We start from the raw sequence: 12,268 nt of genomic DNA on the forward strand, positions 1-12,268 counted from the left end.
CCAAGGTCAAAGGCCCGAGCACCAGGAAAGCCAATGGTAGAAGCTCTAGTCCAAGTGCAGATGACCTATGTCCCAGCTCAGAAACTCTCAGGCAGAAAGAGAACAAATTCTCCCTTCCTCCTTTTTGTTTTATTCAGGCCCTCAACAGATTAGATGAGATCCACCCATATTTGGGGGGGGGGCAATCTACTTTACCCAATCTACTGATTCAAATATTAATCTCATCCAGAAACACCCTGACAGACACACTGAGGAATAATGTTTAACCAAGTATCTGGGCACCTCGGGGCCTAGTCAAATTGACACATAAAATTAACAATCATAGGTACTGTTCTTGAATTTTTGAGAGAATCATCCCTAAATATTTATCAGTTACTTAGGAGGCATACTTCCTCTTCCTTTTTTGTATGCTATACCTGATCTCCTAGGCCAACGACAGGAAGTCACGAGTGTTAGAGGAGATGAAGGCAAAACCCTGTGTTATCAACACAGGAAGCAACTCTGGTGGTGAAGCAGCACATTCTCCCCTAAATCATCAGTACTGCCCCCACCCTTATTCTTTTTTCTCCCTCAGTGTCCTCTAAGTCTTCAAACTTGACTGATAATTTTATTTCAGAACTAAATGAGAATTACAGACAACATATCATGATTTAGAAAAGCAGAAAGCTAAGAATTCAGACAGACTCATATTAGAATCCCAGATTTGTTTCTCATTACCTGGGAGCTCTGGCGGCATGGCTTGGCCGCTATGAACTCTAACTCTCACTCATAATATCAGGAAATTAATACATTCCTAGAGGGTTATTTTGAGGAATAACTGAGATAATAAAGTGATATGCTGAAAATATGCTCAGCGTCACACAGCAGTAGAGCTGAAATTTGAAATCAGGGTTTATCTAACTACTCAGCCCTTGGTCTGAAACAGGGGTCAACAAACTATAGACTTTAAGTCAAATCCAGCCCGCTGTCTGCTTTTAGAAATAAAGTTTTATTGGAACAGAGCTACGCCCATATTGTAAAATGTATTACTTAATGCTTTTGCAGGCAGAGTTGAAGAGTTATGATACAGACAAAAACTTAAAATATTTACTATTTGGTTCATTGCATAACAAGTTTGACAACTTCTGGTCCGAGACGTCGCATTATACCATTGGAGGTATTTATGATAATGTTTGAATTTAAAAGATAGGAAAAATAATATAATAATGTTGTATCAATGTGGGTTGATCAGTTGTAACAAATGTACCATTCTGGTGTGGGATATTGATAGTGGGGAGGTTGTGCCTGGGTGGGGACACAGGGCATATGAGAATTCCCTGTACTTTCTGCTCAATTTTGTTATGAACCTAAAACTGCCATAAAAAATAAAATTTATTAATTAGTCAATTAACTAATATTATTTATTCAAATTATTGTATTATTTATTTATATTATTTGCATTATTAGTTTATAAACATATATATATACATATAACAAAGAAATATTGAAACTAAAAAGCATATTAAGCAGTCTCCTTATTACAGCAAATGAGGTAGTACCTGGTCCATTCTCTGTCTACGGTGTAACTAGAAATCATATGTGGCAACAATTCAGGTAAAGAGTACTTCTAGCCACATTCTATTTTTCTAAGAGATTGCTATTCTAATAATTATTTTAATATGTCCCTACTGATATGAATATACCATATTTGTGTGTTATAACATGCTATCTAATAACAATACAACTAGTAATAGTTATGTCATTATTAACAAGTTGTCACTCTTAGTTTGACAAAGATTGTTTTGTCAGGGACAGATGGACACTATATTCTGCTAACCAACTGCTCTTTTCTACACCGTGTCTAAGAAATGTAGCATCCTGTGGATGACTGTGTATTTCTAGTACAGCCAGAGATGATTTAACTGCCTTCTAGTAATCAGAGCATTGTGTCTCACCAAAAATATTTTAAAAAATCAACCACTGTGCATTTTAAACAGGATGCTCCTTTTAAAAAAACGAGTATCTTTTATACTGCTCACATAAATACTTCCCAACAGATTATCAGAATTAGGAAATGCAGGCTATCCCTATATAGCAAATTTGACAAAACCACTTTAAAAAAAAAAAAAAAAACTCCAAAACAACTTCTTGTTGAGTTCCTGAAATAGATACTGTTTAACCTGTCAGATTGATTTTTTAAAATCAAAGTTAAAAAAAATAAAATAAAAAATTCAGAACTTAAAGTTAAGAAATTAGTTAATGGATAGCTCCAAATTTGCAACTGATTTTCATATAAGTTAAAAATCTCCAAGATCTAATTGATTTTCCACATTGTATACTGAGGAATAGTGTTTTGTACCTTCTGAATAATTCACAAGTCTGAATCCTAAGGAGCATACACACACACACACACACACACACACACACACACACACACACCAATCTAGATACATAAGTATATATTATGTGTGTATCATATATATATGTAAATATATATATATACACACACATATATATATGGCTAATTATTCTGGTAGCAAAGGTCAAAAGGACAAGGTGGTCACATAAATTAATAATAGGTTAGAGAATTCAGATGGAATGTGGACCTAAATTACTGTGTTACATTACCTTGCTGAAATCTTATTGCTAAAATTTTGCACTGCTAGGCAGTAAACTAGAAAAAAAAAAGAAATTGAGAAAGTGTTAATTTTTAAGCAAGTTTGACAAAGATTGAGTTTCATATGACAAATATTGTCAGCAAGACAGGATTCTGTCAGTGGAAGAAGTTTAAACATTAACAATTTCTGTCAGGCTGTTGACACAATCATGGCAGACATTTCCCAAGATGCCGAGATGACTGCTGGCATTTGTCAACAATCCTGTCATAGTGACAGCAATAAGACCATGTCTGGAAATGTGACAGTTTTGGCTTTGTGCTCCCCTGAGCAATAGCCCAAGTGTTCAGAGAAAGTGTGGGAAAACCCACATTTCTGCATTGTCATTCGAACACAGCAAACACAGGAGGAAAATGAGCTGTCACTCCAATTCCCATGATGCCTTGCTGCTTAGCATATCTCTACAGCGCGGCCCTAGGTCCACTGGTCCATACTCTGACAGATAATTAAGAAAGCAGCAGCTTTTTCTAGACGGCTCTTCCTCATGATTTGCATTTTAGCCAGAGGCGACCAGTTATAAAAAAAACATGATGGAAAGATGGTAAGAAGCCAATTAGATGGATGGATGGCTGACTGACAGCTCTCTGGTATTACGACTCCAGATTTCAGACTACATAGCCTGGCAGTTTTCTACAAAAACCAACTTTTTTGCAGGTTAGTAAAGCTGTTAAGTGTGGGGCTATATATAGCGCTATATAATTTTTGCAAAGTTGTACATTTTCCTTAAATAAGCATGTATTCTTTTCAATCAGGTTTGCATTAAACAAGTTTTCACAATTTAATCACAACTTGTGTCACTAAATTTAGCAGTATTAAAATTCCAGACAACTTGTAGGCACATTAGCTGTGCCAGTAGAGAAGTGATTAAAAAGCTGAGAACCACGTTGCGCCAGCAGAGATTAAGTGAACTAATAATTAGAATGTCTGTGCAAATGTGCCTTTGGAACTTTGAAATGTATATTGTTTGGTTCTAAGCAACTAGAAGCATAAACCCTAAACTTCCTTTCCATCTTTAGATTCTACACACATATATTTGCTTATTATCCCTGTACAAGGTCTAATATATGCTAGCACATCTGCTACTTCGACTAATTTTGATGTTAAAAAAAATAAACTGTTAGACTCAAGCTTCCAGTTTGGTTGTGATATTCTATAGCTTCTAGCCAATAGGAGTTAACTCTTCATAATATTGTCCAATTTGGAAACTTACCCAATGTTTCCTGTGTACTGCCTGCTGTGTATGTGTATGTTGTCTATATACATACACAGACACACACACTCACACACAAAGACACTCTTTTTGAGAAGCCAACCATTTGTTATTAGAGCGACATATCTCCATCTGTAATTTGAAACGAGAGAATTTTCTTTCAAATTATAATGATACCTCTGACTTGTTTTGGATTTTGAAATACTAAGGGAAGGCAATTATTTCAATATAAATTGAGGTTTCAGTAAGGAACATTAACCCAAGCCAAAATTGTAAAGTGTATTTTATTTCTGCGGGTAATGGATCTTCAAACTGAGAATGAATGTTAAACCAATAGTGGGTCTGAATGCTTTCAGTAGCTTAAAATAAAACAATGTAGATTTCAAAGGTCCATGTTTATCAGTGGATGTACATTTGATGTCAAAATCCACAATACACATAAAGCATGACTGAGAATGTCTTACCATATGTATTAAATACCCTCCCTTTTAATTTTCTTTTTCAACCATATTGGTATTTGTCTTTTTTGCTTTTGCTTTATATCATGTTGTTGGAATAAAATGACCTTATTTTACCTATAATCGTTCTAAAAACTGTTCTACCTGTACATACTTGGAGAGTTTAAACAGAAGTTCAGGGGACTAATGACAGTTCAATAAACTGCCTCCCAAATTAGAGAGGAATAAATGCGCGTTTTGGTTTTTCATTAGAAACATTTTTTTTCCTACTGACATAGTACAATACCATTAGAAATAAAAATCTTCTAGAGTTTTTATAATTTTTTAAGAACTGTGTTTCATTTCAGTAATTAAAGCCCTTATATAAGAGAAATATATTTTCACTATTCAACATTTTAGTTTCCTCTGAATTTGCCATTTTAAAGAGGGAAATTCTGTGCCCCGATAACGTAATTCTTCAAATAAGAAAAGTGAAAAGTTTTGAAGCATTTACTTATTTGGATGGATATTCCTGCGCAAAGTCTGGCTGGGTGTTTTTTTTCCATGTCCTCAGCTTGCACCAGCCCCTCATACTTTTCGTTAAAATTTCTTTCACTTTCGTATTCTCTTCCTTATGGCACAATGTCAATGCATTATATTTTCTCAAGCTCTGGGGGAAGTTATACATCTTTTAAAAACTAATTAGAATTGAAATGTGAGTAATAGTATATAATGGACAGATTTTGAAATAACAACTACACATATTATGTAAAACTTCTTTCTTTCCCTAAACTACATATTAAGAGAAATTTTCTGTTTAAGGGAAAATCTGAAGAATGGTGCTTATTAAATTGAAATGAGTTCTGAAAATACTAGTTTTAAAGGAGACCTTTGTGTCACTGTAGGGTAAAGAGATATATTTCTAGATAAAAAATGAAGTGTGGTATCATCAAAACAAAAAGACACCTCACCACAAGATCTGTGTAGTTGTGCCTGGAAAATGTACTAAAACTCAGTGGAGCTTATTGCTGTCATCGTGTTCATATTAAACTCATTTGCAATTTAAGTGGCTGGAACCTGAACATAAACAGCAAAGAGAAGAACATAGACAAGTTTTTAAAAAATTGTCTTTCTTCAGTGTATCTGTATTACTAATTGAATATTTGGCTATAGAAGTGCTCTGTCAGATTTAAAGTAGAATATTTTGATAGCATATAACTATTATAGCTCTGTCTCTCAGGTGGATATATGCAAATAGTGATTTGGGACACATTTTGAAAATAACCAATTTTCTTTTCAGTGCATTTTACTGTAACAGAAAAGTAAAGGAAAGAAAAACTTAGGCAAAAACCATTTAAGATGTGAATGTGAAAGTTATTTCCTGTTTTCTTCTTCCAGATGATTTATAGAAATAGAGCTTCACTGATCTCTTTAGAATAGATCTTTATAATCCTATATGAAACTGGATTTTTTGTTGTTCAATATGTATAAACAATTTCTAGAAGTACAATAACAACTGACCTTGAACATCTTTTAAACACTGTTATTAAGGAACAATGTTATTTATGTTGAATGGGTCCTCAGCACCTCATATACTTTTCTAACTCCCTAAACATCCAATGGCCCCGTGAACCATCACAGGGTGACAACACTTTACTAATCTGGTTCGGAATACTTTCCAGAAGCGAAGATATGACTCAAAATCTGTTCATCTTCCCTGATTTGGAATAGAGTCTGGTTTTATATATATATGTATATAATTGAGAGAGAGAAAAAAAAGAGAGAGGGCACTGAAGGGGCAGAGATACTGAGAGAAAAGCAAGTCAGCAACAAGTCTTTGTTATACCTTGCTCATAAATTGTTCAGAATCCCGTTAAAATGAATGGCTTGAATTATGTAAGAAAGTCCACCAACACTGAGACACATATAGTAAAACCAGAGCCTTCCTAAAGACTGGAGGAGTATGTAGATCCCAACAGTAAAACAAACCTTCCTCTCTCTCCCTGCATTCTGATAGTCCTTCTCTTAAATGTCTTTGCAAGCACATCTCTGTTGTGTAACAGCAAACTGCAAGCTCTTTAAAGACGGGAGCTGCATCTCACTTGTCTTTTTATTCCTGCTCCAACAATACAGGCTCGCGGTACAGGTTCAATTAACAGTGATTGAATTTAATGCCGATGTGTGCCTGGCTTTGTAGTCATTCGTTCTTTTACCTATCACAGGTTCAGTGTTCCACTGGCTACTTCCTTGTGCCCAAGTTGTGACCAGGCCAGGCAGTCTTATTATATTTTTCAAACACAACTGAGTCAAGTTTTTATATGTGCTTTGGCTATAAGAAGACTGCATGAGAAATGACGGCCAGAGCAACGCACGTCCTCTTCCTCCTCATCACACCACGATCATCACAGTAATGGTAATAACCGTCATCATAGTCCATCATCTGCCTAAGACCGACCATTGACTGTTTATCTGTTCCGTAGTGACTGCCTTCCACAGCAAAACTATTCTGTGTCTGTGGGTACAGATGCTAGAATATTGGCAATTTCTTATCATTCAACCCAATTTTTCCTATTCAATCATTCAAAACACCTTAAAAGGTAAATATTTTCATCCTCATTTTGCATATGTGACATCCAGGAAGTTAAGTAGCTCTCCCTAGATGTAATATCTATGTGGTAAAATAAAATTTGAACTGAGATGTATCTGATTTCAAAGCCTCTCTTCAGTGCCTGAGTTTCTAATGAATAAATAAATATTAGCATAACAATAGGCGCTAATTTTAATGAACGCATTTCTGGAGAGAGAAAAACATATAAAGCATTAGTGTTGTGTTCCTTAGTAAAAGGACGCCGACATTATTTATTTTAACTGTGTTAATTCTCATGTCATCAATGCACAACAGAATGTTTCTTCTAATCTGTAGAGGCTCAAGTTGATAGTTAGGAAGAAAACATGGATACTAATCCTGTCTATAAGATAAATGTAAGGAGATAGAAGGAGAAACAGTAGGGAACATAATATATTATTTGTCCTCTTGGACCTCAAAACCTATTGGAAAAAGACACAAGTAACTCTATTACAACAGTTGCTACGCACAGTGTACTGTCCTGAAGAAATGATTCAGTGATCGCCCTGAGATACTAAGAGAAGTCTTCATTTATGTTAGGTCTTGTCAAGTGATTATACAACTACACTGACTGAGATAGCAGAGAGCATTTAAGGTAAGAGGAACAGCAGGAACCGGGATCTGTAAGAATGAGGGTACCAAATTATCACATGTATCTAGAGCATAGCGTGAATCCTGGAAGGGCGAGATTGTGTGTGAAGCTTGTGCAGGGATGAGTATGTTGGGAAATAATCTTGGAAAATCAGGCTGGGACAAAATGAAGGAGACACTTCTTTGCCAGGCTCAGAAGCTTACACTTTCTTCTATAGGTGATGGCAAGTCATGTATGAGTATCACTATGATGTGATTGAACTGGTGAATTAGGATGATAACTCTAACAGCAAAATGGATCAGTGTTGAAAAGTAAAGAGTCTGGTAACAGAGAGACCAGTATGGGGACTGCTTCAGTGACAGGGATGATGAATAACTGAGCTAAGACTGTGACAGTGGATTACAGTGATGAAGGTTTAGTTACAGCCAGCCCTGGTTTGTAGTGTATCAAAAACACCTCATTTTTGTGCAATTTCCTCTAGTTTTCTAACAGTGCTAATGGCTTTACTTTTCTTAGATTTTGGCTCTAAATCTGTTGGTAATTGTCCAATTTGATTGTTAAGCGTAGTTCTCTTTCACCAGGGGAGAGTCAGAGCATAAGAGGAAAACATTTCAGTAATTTTTTTCTCTTTGGGAAAAATTTTATTATATTCATGTTAATTTTTCTATTTTTATTTTTTCAACAGAAGGTCATACATATGCTATTTCAGAGTTCACAGCTAGCCACTCACTACTCAAACTGTGGGTGTTATTGCCAGACTGCAGAGATGCAGAAGAAGTGACTTGAGAAGCTAGAAGATTATTCATGCACCCACACACACTGTCATCTCTGGGAACTCTTAATCAATGCAGGGTGAAAGCCAGTCAGCACGACTGAGGTTAGGGCACCTGGGCTGTTCTATGGAATATGAGGAATTAAAACGTGACTATTATTCAAATTGGACTATAAAATAAAGAGCACATTCCAGGAAAGAAGAGAAGGAGGATATTAGAAATAAAGATTTGCTTACTCAAGCACCTGCTATATTGTGGTTTTTTCCTTGAAATGCCAAAACATAATAAACTTTGATGGGAGGGAAGGGTTTGGGGGAGTCATACCCCATCTCTATTTTTCTTGCAGATATACTGAAATAGAAATTCTTAAAAGCTGGGAATGTCTACTAAGTCTGCCTGAATATATAAACTAATCCTCTTATAGAAAATTGCACTAAAGAAAAATCTATGTATGAACCAAAAAATAAATTATAAATGTCAGTTAATGGTCCAGTGATTACAAAGAAAATAGATGATAGACCAAAATTCTAGTTATAAACACTGGAACTTAGATTGCAATTTTGGAGCTCATTAGGGACATAATGATAGTGTAACTTACCTAAAAAATTTAAAGTTTTTCTTAATATTTGAAAACATAAGTATTTAATAATCATTTATTTGATGGCTAATTTGAAGAAGTTTTGGTCGTAAATATATGCTTGTCTTGACTTCTTGACAGTAAAAAAATACAGTGATTTAAACTCATATATATCCTAGATATCTGAACCATTTTACTTTATTTCTCTTGGATTGTGCCTATGAATTCATATTTCTTGGTTTTCCTCCATATTTTTGAGTGTGTTTCTGACCTTGTGTTTTTATTCTATATTTTTATCATATAATTTGATTTTGTTTTCACCTCACATTCTAGCTGGTTTCTGGACCTTTTTTTTTTTTTTTCAACTGTCACTAGCAGATGGCCTCAACGTTCAATAACTTACTATCAGCAATTACTAGAAAAGATAACATTCCATGGAAATACGTATTAACCTTGGAGGATTCTTTTCAAAATATCTTGACATTCCCTCCCTAGATCCGCGCATCCCCAGATGTATGCTTTAGTTCCTTCTCGCTCCCAGAGTCCTGGGTCAGAGTAGACAGAATCTACTGCATGAGAGGCATAATACGATACTGTACCTTTAAATCAAAGTGAAACTGTTAGATAATCTTCATTTTTCAAATGAATAAGCCACATATAAAAAGCATGGACTACAAAAGGAGCATGGACTAGTTCATTCTTTTTCTGCAATTCTTTAATTTGAAAGTACGAGCAATTGCTTCCACTATATGATGTCTCAGAGTCGTTAGTCCACTCAGCATTTTTCGTGTTGTTTGAAATCACTTTCAGGTGACCCTGCAATGTTGACTGCCTATGTTAACATAAGAGACATTGAACTGTTTTCATGATTCCTGCACAGAGTCATTTCTGTTCAGGATGGCTAAAATATCTTTTTGTAAAAAATGAATCTCTTTAGTTTCCATATAATGAGTACATTACAATGCTGCAGCCTTTATCCAACCTGAATAAAATCTTTACCCATTTTTTCAAAAATAACTAATTCTCACAAATGCCCAATTGTAACCCAAAGCATTTTATTAATTAAATATGTATAAAATAAGATGAAAATGAATTCTTTGTGGTCAAGACCTTATAGTACAACTCTAAAAGCCAAACAAATTTATATGTTACATACAAATGAATTTAGAAATAAAAAAATGAAATGAAAATTTATTTTACGTGATTGAAGAAGTAATTTTCCTGTAAATACACTGCTGCCAGCTCCCTGAATACACTATCCCACAAGATTACACACGGAACTCCATGTGATAGCGCAGTTCTCCCACCACTCTTTCTAGCTCAATTACTTAAAAAAAGAGTTCTTATTTTGTGCCTTGACTTGTCATAATGTATTTCACTTTCAACTTGTCATAAATGTATTGTTTGCTTATTAAGCACGTTTAATCCTGTCCTTTACTTATTAGCCCAAGGTCATTGAAAAAGTACTCTTCTCCCCCCCTTGTGATCATAAACACAGATGCCTATATAGACAATGAAATGGAGAAAATTATGAAGGGGCCATTGAAATGATCCAAAATATACATATACAAACAGTTTTGAGATTATCATTCAAAAAACTCACAACATATAAAAATTTATATAAATTACTCGTAACTGCTAAGACACATCAATCGAACTTTAGAGAGGTATTCACTCTCATTTGAAAAATGCTGAAGTAGGTTTGGTGGGCCAGCTGCAGGAAGAGTTATATAATGTAATCTTTTTAATGTTCATATTCTTCTTCAAAATGCTTATGAGATGAGACAATAATTTGATAAATAACCAAACCAGAAACTTAACCAAGATTTTAATTTATGGATTAAAATGCTAAATGCAAAAACTGTGATTTTCCCCAGATCTTTGTAATTCTGCTATTAGTCAGTATTAGGACGCCCAGAGGAAATGTGAGTTCAGTTGTATTTCCTAAATCTATTCTGTCAATGTCTTAAGACAGGACAATAAGAATTCATCTTCTAAATGAGCACTAGGGCACTGCCGCCTCCAGCACAAGGTGAGCTCCCTTTGAGTTAATGTTTGATGCAGCTTATAAAAGTGTCAACGGGGGCCCCTGATGCTTTGCTAGATATGGCAAATCCCCATTCTGACCGTACAGGCCTCCTTGCTGTTCTTGCTTTGAGGTCTTTGCACTAGCTCTTCCCTTGGCCCGGAATGCTTTTCCTCCAAACATCCACGTAGCTCACCTCCTACAATGTTGTGTCCTCACTTAGCAGCTTCTCAGAGCTGTCTTCCCTGAATTCACTGTGTGAGACAACACTGCGTCTATTGCTTGTCCTCTTTAGTCACTCAGAGGTTGAAGCCACTGAGATAACAACAACAACAGAAACATTCGCAAAGTGTCTACTGGGGAGAAACAATTTCTTAACTGTGTAAAGTCAGCCGAGTGTCAATACTCCATATTGGTAAGACAGAGGCATCGTCACAATATTTTAAGAACTCATAGCAAGAGCACCTTGCGAAGGTTTGAAACAGATTTTCTAAGAGAGAGAAGAAAGAAATGGCTCTGGATCAGAAAGAATGGCTCATTTAGTCAAAGGACGAAAGTAAGATGAGGTTTACAGTCAGAGTGAATACCACGAGCAAAGGAACAGATTCATGATACAGCCTGAGGAAACTATACAGAGTGGCAAGTCACGACACTGGAAGGTAGGGAAAGTTGGGAGACACTTGTACATGTGCTTTAGGATATAGGTATGGATTTGTTCCCCTCTTTAGTGACTGTCCAAATCTATAGCCCCTGCAAAAGGGGCATTTTTCAAGAAATATTTTTAAATTACCATATAGCCTTGCTGTCCCCAGAATTAGCTAGAAAGAGCTGACTGAATCAGGGGACAAATGACACTAGGAAACTATTTTATTGGATTTTCATTGACCAATCAGATTTTCACACTCAGTAATTCAAGCTACAAGACCTACCGAGAGGTGAAAAGTCATTTAGTGGAAGGGTCTGAGTGGAGGTGATGTTAAGCCAATGCCACATACAAGCTGAAGTCACAGAGGGCATAACTTACGAGACAATTATGGGAATAGGAAGCAGTCAAAAGGAGACAAGAAAAAAGCAGAGAGAGAAAAAGTAAGAGAGAAACATCAATTCTCAATTTCTAATTTCTCATATCTAGTCTCTTTAGTTCCAGCTGACTTTTTCTTCTTGACCATGGATAATAGTCTGACTATCAGTTATCCTTTGCAAATGTCACATCAGTGGAACTTCTTTTGTCACAGTTTTTATTGGACCCAAAGACAATAGGTGCAAACCAGCTCCACAATCCAAAGCTGGGCAAAGACACTGGATTTTCAGAGAGGGATTCAACGACTGTTTTTTCAGTACTTAGCACCTCACACACATCGAGTGTATAGAAG

The 12,268-nt window shown here is 35.6% G+C and overlaps 1 long non-coding RNA gene across 1 annotated transcript; it reads left to right on the top strand.

Annotated features, from left to right (window-relative positions):
* Positions 1 to 3,095: 3,095 nt before the first annotated feature.
* LOC112413806 (uncharacterized) lies at positions 3,096 to 8,532 on the top strand. The gene is made up of 2 exons (XR_003006035.1): positions 3,096 to 3,308; positions 6,524 to 8,532. It is a non-coding gene; the product is annotated as an uncharacterized LOC112413806 (long non-coding RNA).
* The last annotated feature ends 3,736 nt before the right edge of the window (positions 8,533 to 12,268 follow it).

Source organism: Neophocaena asiaeorientalis, unplaced genomic scaffold (assembly GCF_003031525.2).
Source record: "Neophocaena asiaeorientalis asiaeorientalis breed wild unplaced genomic scaffold, Neophocaena_asiaeorientalis_V1.1 scaffold46, whole genome shotgun sequence".
Classification (NCBI taxonomy): Eukaryota; Metazoa; Chordata; class Mammalia; order Artiodactyla; family Phocoenidae; genus Neophocaena; species Neophocaena asiaeorientalis.